This window comes from Cygnus olor, chromosome Z, assembly GCF_009769625.2.
Source record: "Cygnus olor isolate bCygOlo1 chromosome Z, bCygOlo1.pri.v2, whole genome shotgun sequence".
NCBI lineage: Eukaryota > Metazoa > Chordata > Aves > Anseriformes > Anatidae > Cygnus > Cygnus olor.
In genome coordinates, this window is record NC_049198.1 from 17,215,159 (window position 1) to 17,237,056 (window position 21,898).

Consider the following 21,898-nt stretch of genomic DNA (forward strand, 5'->3'; position numbering starts at 1 on the left):
CTGCAAATGAACCCATTTTTAGCTTTTTTTACCTTAAAAAACATGCCTAAGCAGAAAGTATATATGCCTGAGCAACAATTATACTTGAAACAAGAATGTTTTACATGAACAGGCAATCACTCACATGCATATCCATACGTACATGAAAGAATGATTTAAGTGTAAGTAAAATAATAATTATAAAATTGAAATTTAAATTAGAAAAAAAAAAGTTGAAATGACCAGAGAGGCTCTTCTTCAATGACTTTAAGTTAAATGTTGACATTTACTTTACTCAGACTCATAACATATCACATTAAAAGCAGTCTCAACTTCTAAAAAGGTCTTATCATAATGCATCATTTTGATGATAATAATACTAAATTAAGTGAAATTTACAAATAAGGACAGTGATTCTTTTTCAGTGCTCTTTTTCAGTAGTGTAATACTAGACTTCTCAATAGAAAATCTCAGTTTGTGCTCTGGGTGAAAACAGCTTTTTAAGTTATAAAGGTGCTAAGATTTAAAAGATATTAAATGTACAAGATTTTTTATTTTTCATTTGAGTTTCTGTCTCATGAGTAATTCTCATCTTTAGACTCTGTTCTTAAAGCTAATTAGGACTACAAGTTACCAAACATTTCACAGAAAAAAAAAAAAATATATATATAGAATATATATATAGAATATATAATATATATATATATTTTTTTTTCAGTTTAGAATTGAAATTAAGCAAGTTTTAATCATCATGCTGAAGCATTTTACTTTGGTCACAATATATCTCTGCTCTTGCATCTTGTAAGTGATCCTTTAATTAAGGTCTGGTCCAGGTTCCTTATCCTTATCCTTATCGGTTCTTTCTCAGTCGTCCTTTCCAAGACTGAGTGTGGTTGTAGAAGCCCTGTAACTGCCTTTATTTTTAACAAGAGGACACTTGGTGCATCCTGCTTAACTGAATTTTGAATTAGAGATGGAAGAGAATGGGAGCATATCTGAAATATATTAAAATTACTATGCTATGCAGGGGAGCCTAAAAATTCAATTGACTTGAAATTTAGTGTCTTCTTTTTCATTTTAAAAGAAATTGGAATGTTTATTTTTAGATTTTTTTATTGTAAAATACCAAAAAATGGCCAAATAGTTGTTCAATCTTTTTCTTATTCTGCATTGTCTGAGCAGAGAATATATTTTCTGTTAATAATCATAATAATCGTACTTTTATATATCTAAAATACTACCATATACCTCATACATAGCCAAAGAAAAGTCTCATTTCTAAGTATGTTTGGATAATGAACAATTCCTTAATTTGTTATGAAGATAATAGCAAAATTTCTGTCTGAGTAGAATGCTAACTAAGTAACAAGATCTGCCTGAAATGGAAATTAAATGATTTGTGTTTTGGGAGGGGGAATATATTATATTAGTGATGCGACTTTTTCCAAAATGTGAAATCTGAAAGTTTAAAGTTTAAGTTCTATTAAAAATGAGGTGACTAGACATATTCCTTGTACAGGTTCACTTGAAAATAAAGGAAATTTTTCTGTTCATTTATTTTGTTCTAATAATTTTACAGTATTATTGTTGTGACATGTGTCATATGCACCACTGAGCATTAGGCTTTACTTTTATTCATTGTACCAATATCACTCCTAAAAGAGCTATAAAGGAAAGAAACACTAAACAGTTGCTAATACCTTACAAAATAACAAAAATATTTGATTGTCATGATAAATCTGCAGGAAAACCATTCTAGTAAGTGGTTCCCACTAAGTACAACTGAATTATTCAGTCTCTCATTTGAATCATAGAATCATTTAAATTGGGAAAAAACTCCAAGATCAAGTCCAGCCATCATATACCAAGTCCACCATTAATCCATGTCACTAACCACCACTTCCTCACGTCTCTTAAAAACCTCCAACAACGGCAACTCCATCACTTCCCTGAGGACCCTGTTCCAATGCCTAACAACCCTTTCTGTGATGAAATTCTTCCTGATATGCAATTAAAACCTCCCCTGGTGCAACCTGAGTCACTTTCCCCACATTATGTCACTTGTCACCTGAGAAAAGAGACCAACAGCCACCTCACTGCAGCCTTTTTTCAGGTAGTTGTAGAGAACAAAGATCTTCCCTCAGACTCTTTTTCTCCAGACCAAACAGCCATAGTTCCCTCAACATATAATGATGGATAAATAAAGTTTACCTCAAAAAAAAAAAAAAAAAAAAGGAACAGATTACATTTCAAATCTAGGAACTAGATCCCCTGTCTTATTCTGATTTTAATAAAATGTTCTTACTGGTATTAACTTTGTTGCCCTCAGAGTCCTGGCTGAGAAATGCAGAGCATCAGGCCAGTTATTTTCTCACGGAATTTCCTACGGGTAAAATTATGTTTGCATTGGTGTGACTGGGAGGAATGCTAGAAAACAATCAGGTCTTTAAAAGACAGCTCTGAGAGATTAGAGTGTCTTTTCAGACTTCTTGAACTGATGTTAGTATGCAAATTGGAAAGAATTCAGTTTTAACCTCAATCCCCAGAAAAGTTTGAAGGCTAGGGGTATTTTCTTGATATATAAAGCCTAAAGTGACATCAGACCACACCCTATCAACCATAACAAATCATTTTCATTTTCATTCTTTGCATCCACACTTCAAATGATTTTTCCGAAACAGAAACACAGAAGGCAAGACCAGAGTTTATGTCCAGTCAAATCCATATTCTGACCACTAAAGTTAACTGTCTTTGAAACAAATATCCGTTTGCATAGGAAATTTGTAGTAAGCATGGTGATATTTTGTTTTAAATTGATTACAAGTTATTAAATACGAGTAATAATACAGAGCACTTACACAGTGTATCGTCAAAGAAATTGGTAGCAGCAAATCCGCCTGAATAGCAAGAGGAACTAATTTTCTTCTGGAGACAGCAGACAACAGCTGACTTGACAGTAGGCAGCAGAGAATCTGAAAAACAAAACAGAAAGGTAATCCATCATTCCTCTGCTCTAACAGCTTTGTAGAGCTCCTGGTAGACACTAATTTGCTTCTCTCTGAGAAAAATATTGAAAGAGTATTGAATATTCTCTCTAAATGAATCCAACCTGCTAAATGTGGAAGGGATATAGATAACTTAGATTTTATTGATACAAAGTACTACATCGTAGGAAGATACAGAATTCTCAGTAGACTGTAAAACATTCAATTTTTCAGATAGTGGCTTAAAATGTTGATTCATGCAAAAATACATACTGTTATATACAATGTACCATAACAGAGTTACAACACACATAATAATTTATATATAATTTTGAATCCACATCTGACATTTTCTTGCCAAATAAGCTAAACCCCATACTGACAAAAATGTGATAAAACCCTATACCTTGTATTTTAACCCCCACATTCATGATTACACAAACTGCATGGTAAGCCAGCAAGTATAGAAGTGTAGACTATGCTTTTCCATCTTAAATGGAATGGCAGACAAATATCACCAAAGATGCAGGTGTTATTAATGTACAGCTAAAGCCATTGTATCGCAACCTAGAAACAATGCAATGCAAAAACGAAAGCTCTGAAAGACTGTGTAATCCAATGAGCACATCAACCAGGAGCTGCAATTCAAATAAACAAGCAGTTCATTAGTTTGCTATTGCTGGTCCTAAATGTATAAAACTGTTCAAGGAAAAACAAAGCATGGTAGTCACAATCTGTCTGGGTCTGCTGAATCAAATCAAAATGGCCTGGAAAGTGCATGTTGGTGCTGTGAGACTGAGGAATGCAAGTAGAGACACAGGGTCTGAGGAACCCTCCACAGCCTGTTTTGAACCTGCTAATGTGTTCTGCGCACTTAATGGCATCTTATAAAACATCTGGTCTCAAACAGTCAAATATTGATTCAGTATATGGAAATCTGGTATTACACTACAGCTGTTTCTAGGAACAGCTTATATAAACAGACCTGACCTGATCGTGCCATATGGTTTTATTTCTGGAGTGCTCTGACTACATTTTTTAGGGGGAGGGGGTGATTAATTGGAGTAATTTATAAGTCCTGCTTGTTTCCTTCAAGGTGGATGATGACTATGTTGTAAAACCCACAAATTTTGGTGTCCAGGTTCATAAAGGTTTGGAGTTAATGATTAACTGAATGACAAATCTCTGCTGTGCATTCATGTGTGACTCCAGTGAGTGGGTGATAAGGCCTAAATTCTCCATAGAGTACAAATGTGCAGGATGGAAAGGAAGTATGTTTTACAGGCTCTATGTGCTTTTACCATGCCACATTTACCACACATTAGTGAAGGCAAATACAGGGAAATGAGAGGTTTTGAAGAGACAAATAGGTTGTGGCCCTTTTGCAAACATCAGTAACAGCTTGAATATTGTACCTGGGTAAAGAGCGAAGCTGCAGGCTCTGGGGAAGTTTTAAAGTCTAAGGAATTTGGTCTGCTTGAAGATGCTGTTTGTCCTGACATTCCTTCCTCACTAGCCTGGCTCTCCAAGGATGAAATGCAGGCCCTGCCATTTCAAGCTTTCTCACAAAATTTTCAGCTTTCTGTCAAAATCTTCATTTGGCTACTCTAACACACCAAAAGTTATGTTTTATCACTTGGCCATATCTGGTGATATATAAATAGAGAATGTGCAGAGTGTTGTGGATACTCCAATGTGACATAACCTAGAGCACGGGCAATTCGGTAGGAAATGATAGAAATGTGTGCAACTGCTGGACTGGCTTCCTCCATGCTTATTCTATATGTCTTTATCATGACTATCTGAACTCTAAAAAAACGTTTTTCTCTAATACTTTTGGACTTCTCCCTATTCTCTTCCTGAATTTCTTGCTCACATGGCTTTGTGGGCACAGTTCATCCCCATGCTTCTACTATGGAGTCAACAGTGGAGGCAAGAAGACAGCATCCACCTGATAGTATCGGAGACAGCCATAGCTGTGCAACCTTTTCCTTTTTCACATTAAAACTAAACTGTTTCTTAATATTTGCACCACTGCTTTACCTTTGGTTATTTGCACTGGACCTATTCTAGGAACATATAAAATAGTATCCATTGGTCATCATTTCATGCTGTTAATTATACACTAGGTATTTACCTATTATTCTCCTGCCTATGAATTTTTTCAGAAATCAGGTGGGCACAGAAAAGGTGTTACGTACTGTACAAGTCAGGCACAAAGGGCAGGGGTACACACTTGGGTGAGCTGTCCCGTGCCAAGGCCTGGACATATCCATGCATGATCAGAATTTTTTAACTTCCAGATCATGTAGGTCTCCAGAATACCAGATTGCAATTATGTGAATTACCGTCTCAGATCAAACTGGTCATCTGTCTTGTGAAAAGCCTCTTACTGTAAAAAAAAAAAAAAAAAAAAAAAAAAAAAAAAAAAAAAAAAAAACTTTTAGAATAAATAATCCTACAATAAGCCATTTTCAATGTTTAAACAGAGCATTTCAGTCAGCTCAATGGCATTTATACATTTTCCGGACATAAGTTCTGCTGATGAATTTTGGTTAGCATGGAGTCTGTTTCCTTGTCTTTCCTTGGAATGACAAGTTTATTTAATTGATTCATAGCTCTTATGTTTATGAGCAAATGTCTTGAGCGCCTTGGTGCCATTCGTTGTTTTAGTATACATCTTTTGCCTTTCTTCTATCAGGCTTTTTCCCAAGGAAAAGATCTCTTTCTGTGGTGTTTTTTTTTTTAGTTTTTGTTTTGTTTTGTTCTTATTGTTGTTTAGTTGGTTTGGTTTGTCTTTGTGTAATAGTTTTTTTTAATATATTTATTGTTTCTACTTTTGGATTCCACCAGTTAGTATTGCATATTTTTCAACCAGAAGTGATAAAGGCTGAATAAAATGTTAAGTATGAAATGTCACTTGGCTTGTACATGGTAATACAGATATTAAAGTCTCCTGTATCGCTTGTGAAGCACACTCTTCTCTATAGTTATATAATGAGCTTCTTAAACTAATGTTAATATATTCTAACACTTTTAAGGTGATACTACACATTGAACTGGATTTACAATGCTAACAAAATATTATTTATTCTCATACCTTCTGTTTTTAATATCTTGGCTATAAACTTTCGTTAAGACAAGGCTTTATGTCTCATTTTCTACTTCCCTTGACCTACTACTTACCCATGCAGAGGGAAAGTACAGATTTTCAGGATTTTCTGCTTCCCTACAGTTTACATGTGTTACAGGGTCATTTGATTTGTCCTGTGTAGACTCAGTGAAGATGGAACAGAGGACCGCCACTTCATTAGGAAACCTCTCATCTCTCAAATTTGAGGGATCAGAAATGACAGTCTGTTATTTCTCCCATACAACTTCATAAACACATACCCTCCCGCAACAATCCTTGACTGATTTCCTATTCTTCTTTCTTCCAGTAGTGTGGAATATTCATTCAGTTAATTCTTTAGATGTTATTGTAATTCACATTTAGATAGGAGAATATTGGGCAGGTATCAAATAATTTCTGAGATAATTCAACAGCTGTGTTAATTAGTAGATGTCAGTTTGCACTGCTGTCAATCTGCCAGCAGGATTTGTCAGTGTTTTGGTACAAGTATAAAACAATGAACTTCAGGGGTCACGATATATCTTTCTTCCCACTGTGGACAGATTATTTTCAATATTTCACATTTAAGACTAATTTTTTAATATTTAAGACTGATATTTCATTTAAGACTAAATATATCATATTCAAGATTGTTAAAATTAATATCAAGATATCAATTGTACCAGCAGAAAGGTCAGATGTATTAAAAAAATAAAAATAATAAAAATATAGTTTTTTTAAATTAAAAAATATATATTTTAAAATGTTGACATATTCACAGAATATCCAATGATTTTGTGTTAAGTACATCTTATTCTTGTCACCACAAGATCTCCACAAATTCACTCCCTTCCACTTCTCTGGGTGTTTCTACGTGAGTTGATAAGATTTTTTGCCTTCAAACCTATGGTCTCTGCCTCCTTGAAATGCACTGCAACATGTAATTTTCTGATGTTTTCACTGCTCAAAAAGTATTTCTACTTCTGTTTTAACACCTTTTGCTTTTGCAAAGTGTTGGGTCTGTAAATATGGTTTAGATTGTGGCATTTCATGTGACCCAGTATTCCATGGAAATCTCAGAAATGAGATGTAGAAGGATGTCAGAGATAAAACAGATCCCGGTAGGCATGGACGCATAGTGCACATAAAGGGGAAGCACGAAAATACATTATTTAAGGCTCAAGATCATTTAATTATATTCAAATATATTCAATATCTTAGGCATGCTATTTAACAGAATTGCAAACAAGCTGAATTGCACCTGAAACATTTCATATGTTAAAAAGAAAGTTACTCTTTAGAATCAAACCCAGAAAAAACTTCTAGGCTGGAACATGAAAACCAAATAAGTCTAATCAAATCTTTACATCTCATCTCAGGATTTTCTAGAAAGTCATCATTCCTTCATCTTGATTTGGTTTTATCTTATGTAAAAAGCCAGATAGAGGTCAATTTTTTACATTCAGTTTACATGTGGCCCAGGGATATATCAATCTCTCCAGACAAATTGATTTCAAAAAAATCTTAAGTGTTTAGTTAATATCTAACAGGGATTATTCATGGGGTTTCTGTACCATCAATTCTAAATGTAAAGTTTCCCATTACTGAGGCATTAATATGAATTCTAACCAAGGCCTATTGTTATTTAGAGGTTCAGGTAATACTCAATACAGTACTGATGATGTTAACCTCTGTACCTTATTTTATGGAATCTTTAAGAAAACACCTCCTCTGGATATTGAGTATTCCATTGTATACTCTTCCAGAGTTTTTCAGCCAAAATAAGCATTAGTTCACTTTTATGGAAATAAACTACTAGCTGATTTTCTTGTAAAAGATGACTTTACAGTGATAAACTTGTACATAAAAGAATGTAACTGACAAAACATTTTTCTTGCTTATATTGAAACTCAAACTGTTTTACACAGAAGAAAAATAAACTTGAATGTCTGGCAGACAAGTGCCAGTACTTGCCTTTTCAATATAATTGGTATCCATACTGTTCTAATACGACTTTCTGCTTGTAACTCCCAGGCAAGAATGTGAATTCTGTGAGAATTATCAATATATGTTTCTGGTGGGAGAAGCCTATCTAATTTAAGATTATATCTTTGGCCCCAGTTCCAAGCCATTACACAGGGTCACCCACTTGAGCCCAATTTTAGATAACATCTACAATACATAGGCAGAATACCATATTCACACTAGGCCTAAGGATGGTTAAAGGCATGACAGAGTGCGAGTTTTGGCCTTCTTTATTCCCAGGGGTGGATGCTTCCTCCCTAGCATTTTAAACTGGATACTATATGCATCATGTATGTTGAAAGTAGGAAGATTGGCTTTTATGATGGGGGTAAATTTTTAAGATGTCACTTCGCCCCCCCCCCCCCCCCCCGCCTTTGAAAATACAATTTAGTTTCATAAGCAAATAATATATTTGTTAAGAAAATAGCAAGCAACAACACAGAGAGACCCAAGTCATGGCAAAATTCTCCCGTCTGTTCTTTAGTGATCAATCACATTAGATCCCAGGCAATAGAGCAGCACAGTAAAATGCTTCATATCTGTTTTTCATATCAATGCCCTATTAGCAATGATTATGTGTTGTGGTTTAGCCCAGCTGGCAGCCAAACACCACACAGCCGTTCGCTCACCCTCCCCCCTCCCTCTCTGGGATGGGGGAGAGAAACAGGAAAGTGAAGCTTGTGAGTTGAGATAAAGACAGTTTATTAAGACAGGGAAAAGAATAACAACAATAATAATAATAATAATAATAATAATAATAATAATAATAATAATAATAGTATTAATAATAATAATGTGTATGAAATAAGTGATGCACAATGCAATTGCTCACCACCCGTTGACCGATGCCCAGCCTATCCCCGAGCAGCCGGCCCCCCCCCACCCCAGCTAGCCACCCCTATATATTGTTCAGCATGACGTCAGATGGTATGGAATACCTCTTTGGCCAGTTTGGGTCAGCTGTCCTGGGTCTGTCCCCTCCCAGCTCCTGCTGCATCCCTAGCCTGCTCACTAGCAGGACAGAGCAAGAAGCTGAAAAGTCCTTGGCTTGGTGTAAGCACTGCTCTACAACAATTAAAACATCAGCATATTATCAGCGCTCTTCTCATCCTAATCCAAAACATAGCACCCTACCAGCTACTAGGAGGAAAATTAACTCTGTCCTAACTGAAACCAGGACAGATATCCACCCCTTATTCCATACCTTTTATGTCATACTCAGGTTACACTCTTTCCAATACATTCTAATTAATCACCATTTTCATCTATGATATATAGCAATCATGGTAGTGATGACATACAGTATTATATGATAATTAACATACTACAATTCAACTCATGGGCTATTCTCACCCAATATTAGGTCCCCTTGAGGTACACACCGGACCTCCCCATTCTTTTGCATTACCCACCAAGTGCATCCAGGTCCCTGAGCAAAAGCAATCCCACGAATGGGTTTGCCTTTTCCTGAGGCAGGAGTAGCCCGGACTGTCTTACCCAACATGTTTCTTACATGCACTACAGGAACTTTATCCCCTTCTACAGTGTGTAACAGGTTTGATTGGGCATGTCCAGCTCAGTTGGCAGATCCTCTAGTATTGACTAACCAGGTGGCCTTTGCCAAATGTGTATCCCAACTTATGAATGTCCCGGCACCCATTGCTTTCAGTGTAGTCTTTAACAGTCCATTGTATCGTTCAACTTTCCCGGAGGCTGGTGCATGATAAGGGATGTGATACACCCACTCAATACCATGTTCTTTGGCCCAAGTGTCTATAAGGTTGTTTTGGAAAGGAGTCCCATTGTCTGACTCAATTCTTTCTGGGGTGCCATGTCGCCATAGGACTTGCTTTTCAAGGCCCAGGATAGCGTTCCAGGTGGTGGCATGGGGCACAGGATATGTTTCCAGCCATCCGGTGGTTGCTTCCACCATTGTAAGTACGTGGCGCTTGCCGTTGCGGGTTTGGGGGAGTGTGATGTAATCAATCTGCCAGGCCTCTCCATATTTGTATTTCAGTCATCGTCCTCCATACCAAAGAGGCTTTGACCGTTTGGCTTGCTTAATTGCAGCACATGTTTCACAATCATGAATAACCTGTGCTATAGTGTCCATGGTCAGGTCCACCCCTCAGTCATGAGCCCATCTGCTTGTTGCATCTCTACCTTGATGGCCTGAGGTGTCATGGGCCCACCGGGCTATAAATAATTCACCTTTATGTTGCCAGTCCAGGTCCACCTGAGCCACTTCAATCTTAGCAGCCTGATCCACCTGCTGGTTGTTTTGATGTTCTTCAGTAGCCCGATTCTTGGGCACATGAGCATTTGCATGGCGTACCTTTACAACCAGGTTCTCTACGCGGGCAGCAATATCTTGCCACAATGCAGCAGCCCAGATGGGTTTGCCCCTGTATTCCCAGTTGTTCTGCTTCCATTGCTGTAACCACCCCCACAGGGCATTTGCTACCATCCATGAATCAGTACAGAGATAGAGAACTGGCCACTTTCCTCGTTCAGCAATATCTAAGGCCAGCTGAACGGCTTTCACTTCTGCAAACTGACTCGATTCACCTTCTCCCTCAGCAGCTTCTGCAACTCGTTGTGTAGGACTCCATACAGCAGCTTTCCATCTCCGATGCTTTCCCACAATACGACAGGACCCATCAGCGAACAGGGCATATTTCTTCTCATTTTCTGGTAGCTTGTTGTACAGTGGGGCTTCTTCAGCACGGACCACCTCCTCCTCTGATGATATCCCAAAGTACTTCCCTTCTGGCCAGTCCATAATCACTTCCAAGATTCCTGGGCGACTGGGGTTTCCTATTCGAGCCCGCTGAGTAATCAGTGCAACCCACTTGCTCCATGTAGCGTCAGTTGCATGATGTGTAGAGGGGACCCTTCCTTTGAACACCCAACCCAGTACCGGCAGTCGGGGTGCCAGGAGGAGCTGCGCTTCAGTACCGACCACTTCCGAAGCAGATCGAACTCCTTCATATGCTGCCAATATCTCCTTTTCGGTTAGAGTATAGCGGGCCTCAGATCCTCTGTATCCCCGACTCCAAAACCCCAGGGGTCGACCTCGAGTTTCCCCAGGTTCTTTCTGCCAGAGGCTCCAGGTGGGACCATTCTCCCCGGCTGCGGTGTAGAGCACATTCTTTACATCTGGTCCTGTTTGGACTGGCCCAAGGGCTACTGCATGAACTATTTCCTGCTTAATTTGTTCAAAGGCTTGTTGTTGCTCAGGGCCCCTTTCCAAAGCATTCTTCTTACGGGTTACTTGGTAGAGCGGGTTTACAATCAGACTGTAATTTGGAATATGCATTCTCCAAAACCCCACGACACCTAGGAAAGTTTGTGTTTCCTTTTTGCTAGTTGGTGGAGACATAGCTGTTATTTTGTTGATCACATCCATTGGGATTTGATGACGTCCATCTTGCCATTTTATTCCTAAAAACTGGATCTCTCGTGCAGGTCCTTTAACTTTATTTTGTTTTATGGCAAAACCGTCCTTCAGAAGGATTTGGACTATTTTCTTCCCTTTCTCGAAAACTTCCTCTGCAGTGTCACCCCACACAATGATGTCATCGATGTACTGCAGGTGTTCAGGAGCCTCCCCCTGCTCCAGCGCAGACTGGATCGGTCCATGACAAATGGTAGGGCTATGTTTCCACCCCTGGGGCAGCCGATTCCAAGTATATTGGACTCCCCTCCAAGTGAAAGCAAACTGTGGCCTGCACTCTGCTGCTAGAGGGATGGAGAAAAATGCATTAGCAATATCAATTGTGGCATACCACTTGGCTGCCTTTGATTCCAGTTCGTACTGGAGTTCTAGCATGTCCGGCACTGCAGCACTCAGTGGTGGTGTGACTTCGTTCAGGCCACGATAGTCCACTGTTAGTCTCCACTCACCATTAGACTTTCGCACTGGCCATATGGGACTATTAAAAGGTGAATGGGTCTTGCTGATCACTCCTTGGCTCTCCAGTTGACGAATTAGCTTGTGGATGGGAATCAGGGAGTCTCGGTTGGTGCGATATTGCCGCCGGTGCACAGTTGTAGCGATTGGCACTTGCTGTTCTTCAACCCTCAGCAACCCCACAACAGAAGGGTCCTCTGAGAGACCGGGCAAGGTAGACAACTGTTTAATGTCCTCTGTCTCTAAGGCAGCTATGCCAAAAGCCCAGCGGAACCCTTTTGGGTCCTTGAAATATCCTCTTCTAAGATAGTCTATGCCAAGGATGCACGGAGCATCCGGGCCAGTCACAATACGGTGCTTTTGCCACTCATTTCCGGTTAGACTCACTTCAGCTTCCAATACAGTTAACTGCTGGGATCCCCCTGTCACGCCATAAATACAGATGGGCTCTGGCCCTTTACAGCTGGATGGCATTAGAGTACATTGTGCACCGGTGTCTACTAAAGCCTTATACTTCTGTGCGTCAGACGTGCCAGGCCATCGAATCCACACAGTCCAATAAACTCGGTTGTCCCTTTCCTCCCCCTGGCTGGAGGCAGGGCCCCTCTAGTCCTGGTCAGAATCTTCATTTCTGTGTTTAAAGGACTGCCTGCTGGAAGTTGGAGCAGCAAACTTTCCAGAGAACCCCTTTCTCCCGATTGTTTTCTTTTGCAACTCACGTACCCGTGCCTCTAGGGTCTCAGTAGATTTTCCATCCCATTTTCTCATGTCCTCTCCATGGTCACGTAGATAAAACCACAGGGTGGTGCGGGGTGTGTACCCACCATATTGTCTTCTTTGCACGGATGAACGTTTACCCCTAATAGCCGAGACACTGGTTTGTACAGGTGGGGAAGAAAATACACTCTCTTTAAGTTGGTGGACCTCTTCAAAAAGTTTCTCCAAAGTATTCTCTTTTAGTTGGTGGCCACTGGTTCGTTCAGGTGGGGGGGAAGATAAATTCTCTTTAAGTTGGTGGAACTCTTCAGAGAGTTTCTCCACAGCCGAGACGCAGGCCTGTAGGGAAGAGGAGAGATTTTCTTCGCACTGCCGGAGTTGTTTAGCCATTTCACCCACTGTGGGGTCTTCACCATCTTTCCAGGTTATTATTGCCAATGAGCTGGCCCATGATGATGGTGCATTCCGTACAAACTTCCACCACAGGGGTCGAGTACACTGGACTTCATCTGGATCTGTGGATATTTGTGCGTCGTCTAGGTCCTTATAAATTACTTCCCGTACGGCTAATTCCCTCAGGTACTGAATTCCCTTCTCCACGGTGGTCCACTTGCCTGGTAGACATACAAGTTCTTCTTTGAAGGGATACCTTTCCTTCACAGCTAACAGGAGACGCCTCCAGAGGCTGTGAGATCGTGCTCCATCTCCAATTGCTTTGTCAATGCCTGCATCTCTAGCAAGGGATCCCAGTTGCCTGGCTTCCCTGCCCTCTAATTCCACACAATTGGCTCCAGTGTCCCAGCACCGGAGCAGCCAGGTGACAAGCTGCTCACCTATACAGCGACCAAAATCTTTTCGCACATCTCGTAGCTCACGCTGGTATAGGGTTCGGGTAGTTACTGTTGATTTTTCAACATCCTCATCCTCATCTTCATCCTCCTGCACATTTGATGGCCCAGCCCCGTCTTCTCCATACCCAGACTTAGCAGAAGACTGTCTGCATTCTAAACGACCTGAGTTTCTATACCATTTTTTCACCTTGTCTACAGGGGCAACTTGCACTGCTACAGCTCGCCTCTCCGACCCAGCTACAGGGTCTGCCACAGGGGTTGGAGTACCCTCTGCAGGGGCAACTTGCACTGCTACAGTTCGTTTCTCTGACCCAGCCACAGGAGTGGGAGCGGCTGCAGGAGCTGGAGCAGCTGCAGGGGCTGGAACAGCTGCGGGAGCTGGAACTGGAATGGCTGTGGGAGCTGGAGCTGGAACAGCTGTGGGAGCTGGAGCTGGAACGGCTGCGGGAGCTGGAGCTGGAATGGCTGCAGGAGCTGGAACTGGAATGGCTGCGGGAGCTGGAGCTGGAACGGCTGTGGGAGCTGGAGCTGGAACGGCTGCGGGAGCTGGAATGGCTGCAGGAGCCGGGACTGCAACGGCCTCAGGGTCTGTCACTAGGTTGATAGTAGCATCAATTGCAGCTCGATAGGCACAAGCCAGACCCCAGCACGCCACAGTGATTTGTGTCACTTTGGAACTGCCAGAGTCATGACACCTTTTTTTCAAGCATTCTACCAGTTTTTTAGGATTTTGCAGTTGTTCAGGGGTGAATGTCCAAAACACTGGAGGTGCCCACTGCTCTAGAAACCTGCCCATATCCTTCCACACTCCCTGCCACTCGCAACTATCCCGCCTCAAGACAGATCTCCGGATGAGATTCCTAAGTAGTTGTTTAACCTTAAACAAAACCTGAAGCGCATTCAGGAGACATAACAACAAGAACATGCTGGTCTGAGTATCCCAAGGATATTCAACATCTTGGAGAGCTACCGTAACTAGCTCGGGGGATAAGAGGGTGGTGAAGGAGGAAGGGAGAGTGAACAGGTAGGAAAAAATATCTTCCCCTGTCCCCTCCAGAGATTGACTCCCTGATGAAAAAAGGCAATAGGTGTAATTGCTAATAGTTTCTGAGACATGGTTTCCGAAGTATAGAGTCGACGACAGTGCTGAGTACAAATACCAGGTTAGAGTCATGACTAGAAATCTCATCATTTCATAAGCCATCGTTACACCACACAGTACCATAACAATCTTAAACCAGGGCCCGGAAAGGATAAACAGCATGACAGGGAGCACATACAGAAAGTAACGTGCTATAAAACTCAATTTGGGAAACAGGCACAGCAGACTTGAGATTAAGGCAATCAACATTGTGACTAGCAACTATTAAGCAGGTCGAATACTTATACCAATTTTAGTTTAACACACTCTGGTCAAATCTGTCGATATCTCAACTCTTCGTGCCCCACGTTGGGCGCCAAATGGACTGTTGTGGTTTAGCCCGGCTGGCAGCTAAACACCACACAGCCGTTCGCTCACCCTCCCCCCTCCCTCTCTGGGTCGTTTCATATCTTCATTAATTTACTTTAAAAACTAATGAAAATCACACCTGCTTGGAAAAGAACAGCTAAATTTTAATTGAGTATGGAAAACCAAACCCTTTAATATGTTAAGCCTCCAAAATGCCTTTCTCTTTTCCAGATTATATTTGACATATAATTCCTGTACTAGTAGTATCCGCAATATACACTGTGTACCAGAACATCCTGCTTTCAATAAGTTTTGTTTCTCATCTAGATTTTTTGAAAACTGTTAGCCCTGAAGCTGCAAGGACTTGAAGTATAACTGAAAGTACATAGTACAACAAATCAAAGTTGTATACTGGAGTAATAAAAGAATGTTTTACAAATGGGAAATGTAAGATAAATATAAGGTGACATATCTGCCAGTGGGCTGTTTCATAATGAGAATAAATCTCCTAAAGAAAGCAAGGAATCATCATTTGTGAATTTTAACACCACAAATGAACTAAATTTTCATTAGGTTTTTGCATGATATTAGAGATGTCTTTAAAAGATGCTTTCTACTTTCTGCCTGCTAGTCAGAGAAGATATATCTCAATGATTGCAGTAGAAATTATGTAAATTGCTTAAAATCAAAAATTCACCCTTGTATAACCTCCAGCTTTATATTAAGCAGTTGAAAATATTTGCAAACCTTAACATAACCACATACGTAAAATGTGCAATATCTAGTTTTACTGATAGAAAACGTTGTATGGAGTACTTCAAGAAAAATAAAGAAGACACTATTGTGTCACAATAAACACCATAATAATGAGAGAAGAAACGCTCCACAGTTTTAAAAATGCTCTCATTAATAAGACGTCCTCAATGTTATGTGGTACATGCGAATTAAAACAGAAGTCCTACTTAATTTTGGCAATCTACTGATTTTGTTAGTATTTCTTAATGATTTTACCATTCTATCCTCTTCAGAGACAAAGCAATTGCATGGAAAAACTGAATGAATTACTGTGCTGTATCTGATAGATTTTTGGTGGAATGATTAGAAATTTTTACAGTTTATTTTTAGAGTTTATTTTTATTTTATTTAATCTTAATGGAGTAGTTTGGCTTTATCTTGAAGGAAAGCCCATGCACGAATAAATAAATAAATAAATAAATAAAAAACTGTAAGTCTGTATGTTTTTGCCAGCTGTTCTTAAACACGGGAGAATTAAAGGAACAGTGAAGGCAAAACCTTATAGGAAAATATTTTAATAAGTATATCTTATTTGAAAACTCTTACTCTGTGTTTCAGGTGATTTCAAACTGAGTAGCATTTTTCTGTATTAAGAAAGTGAAACAGTGAGTAAACTGTTTTGCTTCTGTTAACAAGAACTCTAATATGTTCTGCATTTAAAGAATAAGAGTTGCGGTTTAAAAATAAATGTTATTCTATCACTTATGTTACATTATGACCCAAGATATATGTGTTACTTGGATGTGACACTTCCTGGGTAGTCACAGAAGACTCACCTTGGTGTAAAGCTGTCACAGAGGTTTCCATATTTCTCCAGGAGAAGCAGGGCACAGTTGAAGTGTTGCTGGAATCTGGCACAGTCCTCAACTTCTATGACAGTCCCTTGGGGACATCCTTCTCTTCAAACTTACTCTGGGAGACCTAGTGGCGTACAGACAGCTCAAGATCACAAGGTCACAAAGAAGGCTTCAAATCAGTTTTGGAGGTATGCACATAGTACAGTAATTATACACAACAAAAGCTATGTGCCTTACAGCTTAACTGCAGAAATCTCTGGGCAAAGAATGAGGAGCACAAAGTTTTATCAGCCATGTCAGAAATTGTCACGGGGGTGATATAAATTTGTGTGAATAAACATTAGGCAGTGACAATCTTTATGTTTATCTGAAGATGTAAAACTGTGTAGCATTCAAAATAGCCCCTAAATTCATCAAAGGTTAAGGCTTGAAAAAGGTCATTAGTATTGAGGTGGAGGCCATTTGAAATTATGTCCTCAGAACATACCTAAACATGCAAGTCCTTGCAGATGTGGCATTTTATTCTTGGCCCTCATTTGTCACCATGTATCCCTAATGCTTCCATATGTTGTAAAATGATAAGCCTCAAACAAGACCTCCTACTTCAGTGTGCTCTCTTATGCTGGCAGTACAGGTGGGCTAGACAGGAAGCCTAAGGCTGGGCTTCCTGAAACTATATAATGTGACATGCTGTAGCTGAAAGTAGATGTCCTAAAGGAGATATACTGCATGTGTGAAGATCCTGAATGATCCATGCTCATAAAGAACACCTTGCTGGGTCAAAGCAATGGTCCCTCTTCTAGCCCAATATTCAGTATGATGGTGGCAGTACAAGATGCCACTTTGAGTAAGCACTTCAGTCTCACCACTTCATTCCTCTCGTAATTCTCAAATATCCTGAAACAATAGTCAGTATAGCCGTGCTTAGCCTTTTTGTTGTCCTTTTAAGGATGTATTGTACATTCATTTGTCTAAACTTTTGTTAACATAATAATAACATCCATCTCCATAAGCTCTGTGGCAGCAAGCTCAAGAAATTCACAGACTACTGTATAAAGAAGTGTTTAGTCTGCTTTAAATTGATTTCCTAAAAGTTTCACAAATTTTCTCTGAGTTATACCATTATGGGATTCAATGAATAATCATTCTGCTTTCACCTCATCCACTGCTTCTCAGTGGATATCCACTGTACTTCTCAGTGTTATTTATGTGCTCAGCAGGAAAAAGAGATTCTGAATCTCTGACTGTTGGGTCTTCTCCAAGGGCTGCTACTGAAATATGTCTTAGGATAAATCTAAAATTAGATATTGTCTCAGGTAAAAATACACATTTGTGAGAGAAATGTGATAGGAGGCTAACTAAATAGATGCACACCATAGCTAGTAAATAAGACACTTTACAAAAAGAAAACATGAAATGACAGGACAAAGTCTTCAATGTTATACATATGGTAGATTATTTGTGCTGAAATAAGATTTCTGAAAAAAAAATGAAGATATTTAAAAATAAGAAATGTCTGCTTTTGTTGTTTATCTTCCTTCTTTTTTTCTAAATAAATCATTTAAATTAAATGATTTAAAATATTTCATAATTTTGTTTTTAAGCAATGAGCCATCATTTTGATCCTTTTTAATGATTTTTAAAAAATCATTACAAAAATTAAAAGGTAATAAGGGTATCTAAGAATAACAAATACTTAAATTATGTTTTTCTATTTGCATCAGTTAACATATATCCAATGGTTGACTTTGTGGTATAGGATGAATATATTAAAATTTCAAATGATTCTGACTAGCAGCAAAGAGTTTAAATAGAGTGATTATGGAGTCATGGTAAATACCGAGATTCACACAAATTCCAGCTTCCTTCTACATATCAGTTTAACTTTTGTGCAGCTGTTGGTTTAGGCCAGCTCTCATATAGGTGAACATACTACACAGAAATATGTTTGTTAGTCCAACAGAACCTTTTGATACCTTTTTGCCTGTCAGATGAATAAAAAGTAGAGATGAAATGGAAAAGAGAGAGCAAGTCTGACAAAGACTTAAAATCATTTGCTTGTGCTTATGAAGAAGCTGTAGCTTTGACTAGCGTCCTGCTTTTTCTCTCTGTGCAGGGTCAGGACCTATGCTATAAATACTTATTTCATCCCAGGGAGCCAGTTTCAACTGTGTTTGGAAACTTGAATTCAGAAGCAGTAAAGCAGATTGAGAGGGTCAAATTTATACCTGATGTAATGCCTTGGCAGAAGACCAAGGATAAATTTGGCCCATATGTACATACAGAAGTAACTAAAAATGTACAAGTGTTATAGAGCCAGATAAAGCAGCAAGTCAAGGGAGAACACAGGACATCAACTTGAGAGGTAATCAATATGTGTGGGAGGCTGGAAAAGATAAGCAACACCAATGTCAACAGAAAGTCAGAAGTGGGGGAATAAAGCTATCATAAAGTGGTAAAAACTTTCTGATCTATCAGTGAAGTTTACCTTTCATTAATTATTTAATTGTTTATGTTTAAATTATGCTCTTGGCTACAGTTGTATACAATAGAGGATATTACCAGTAAGATTTTTTATTTCTTTTTTAGGCCAGAATGAAGCCTTGATATCTTGTTTGGATGAAAGAAACTCAATTTGCAGTTCTGCTTATGCCCAGAAGCCCACAACATAAAAAGAAGGCATTATTGGATGATGTGCACAGTGATGACAATGTAGCTGGAAGGATCATGTGTTGCCCCCAAAAGGAATTAGCAAATAGAAAATTAAGACTGTAATTGTTTCTGTTCCAACATCAGCAGTTTCTGGTACATGAAAGAAGTTTTTCCATGAATGCATAAATATCTGGGCAGATCCCAGCTCTGATGCACATAAGACCTTGTGAGTCCAGATGTGCATACAGATGAAATGTTTAGTGCTCAGGGGAAGATTTGGAACTAATATGTCATACTTATTTCAAGTCAATGGACTTACATTTATTTCCACAGGTTGAGCATGTAGTCTGAAGCATTATTTTGAATTTAGAAGGCCAATTTAGACAGAATTTCTCTCTAAAATGAGTATCTGGATTCCTTATTGCCCAGTATTCTGTGCAGCCATTTATTTACATGAAAATGTAGATATAAACAAGTTATTGACTATGAACATTTACACTTCCCTAACTCAGTGAATGTTATGCCTGCATATAACATAACTGAAAACAAGTACAAAGTAAGTCTTTATTACTTTACCTAATAGAAGGATCTAAATATGCCCAGATCTCACCTTCTATCTCAGGAGCTTTCAGTACACACCCACTAAACCAGTATAAGGGAATCCTCCAAACATTAACTGAATTTCATTTTGATAATTTAAATATATAATACAGCTGTATAATTAATACACCTGTATACACCTGTCTATTTAAATGTATAATATGCATGTATAACATAGATATGTAATATACATATTGTATATTTACAATATATTTAAATGTATAATGTAAAATGCAGGACCTTTTAAACATGCCATCTCTTTTGTTATGGTTTCTGACCATTTTTTCATGTATTAGCTACAATGTTTTAGAGCTAATTTGAACTGCTTTTAAAAGTGTGCTAGCACAAACCCCATAGTGCATAAGATGAAACAGGTAAGCCTGTATTTGAGCTAGCTTTGGCAAGCTTCAGTAGTAACAGAACTTAGTGCCATGTTAACATTACCAAGTTCTTCTTTTTAACAGTTTTGTCAAAGCTATAGGATGGATTTGTGTTCTCAGGTGCAGTCATCCTTTGATTTTTCCCACCTAGAGAGCCAACTCAAATGCATTACCGTCTTCTGTTTCCTTGTTTATGCAGGTCTTCTTCCAGCTAAAGAACATTGTGGTGCATATATTGCATTGCTTGCATTCCAGCAAGTAGTTTTAATATAATCACTATGTATGTATCTATGATGAGAAATGGGAAGCTTTTTCAGTTTCTCCAGCTTGGGTATAACTGTATGCATTCAGAGCTTGCCAATGCGATAATATTTACCTACACCTGCTTTATATGACTGCTATTAAGTTGCTGAAATTCTAATGATGTTGGCCTAGAATATACTGGAGTACTGAGGGAAAGGGAATTTCATTCTTTTTTCCAAGTCTTATTTGTCTGAAAGGACTCAAAAAAAAAAACTGGCATAAGTTTAAATTCATTTTACAGGTATGAATTTGTATTTTTCAGCTACAAATAAAAAGCTTCAGGTAAAGAATTCCCATAGCTAGATTAGAAATTATATTTAGCACATAACATGATCACTGAAAACAACATCAGCGCAAAGCTGGGAAGAAAAGACAGAGAAATACATGTGTTTTTGATGTGTTCTTGGAAAATTGTATCTGGCATGTTTAGCATGTTTAGCGCTAACCAAGGTTAGTGCTGTAGGGAATATTTAAGAAGAGGAAAAACATGAAGGACAACCTGCTGCCAAATTAAAAAGTTCCTCTGCAGTATCTCCTATATAATATTTGCTGAATCACTGTCTTTAACTCCCTGCAGAGAAAGGTGGAGTTAAATGACCTGGTTGCATCAGATATTTTGAATTTACCCTTCTCCTTGTACCTTATACCTTTGTCTCATCTATATCAGGCTGCGACACAGACAGCTCAAGCAAAACCAGGGAATACTTGCCAAAAAAAGAAAACAACCCCTTGCACCAATAGCAGTGCTGTGTTTTTTAGGCTCCACGGAAGAGTTGTGGGAGGATTTTCTCTGATCTTCACTCTTATTGCATGGCTATAACCAATTACAAGAAAGGCATCCTCTCTGATATCCTTATGATCAGTGAGCTATTTTGCTGTGTATCTTATTGTTAACTTAATCCCAGACTAGTTGAAAACCTTATGGAAACGATATGGAAAGAGAGAGGAGGAAGTAAAAAGACATACAGACAAAACCGTAAAAGGTCTTTTGCCAAAATTCTTCTAAGAACTTGGCTTCTCTTAAGGTCTATTTACCATTTATTTCAGTGCTGCTCTTATTTCCTCCTCTAGGTCCCCTTCTCTCTCTCCTGGGTGTCACTTGGAAGCATCTCTCAAAACACCTCCAAAAGAACATCATCAAGTCAACACAGGCTACCGACATGAGAAAATCAGTCATACTATTGAATGACATCACAAGCCCCCTGCTTTCTTTTTATCTGCCACCAAACAAACCACACAGGACACACTGACATTTTGGTATGCATAAGCAAAGAACACAGATATTTTGGTGTCTTTTGTAGAAAGTGACTGAAATATAGGAAGATTTAAAAGAAGCGTTT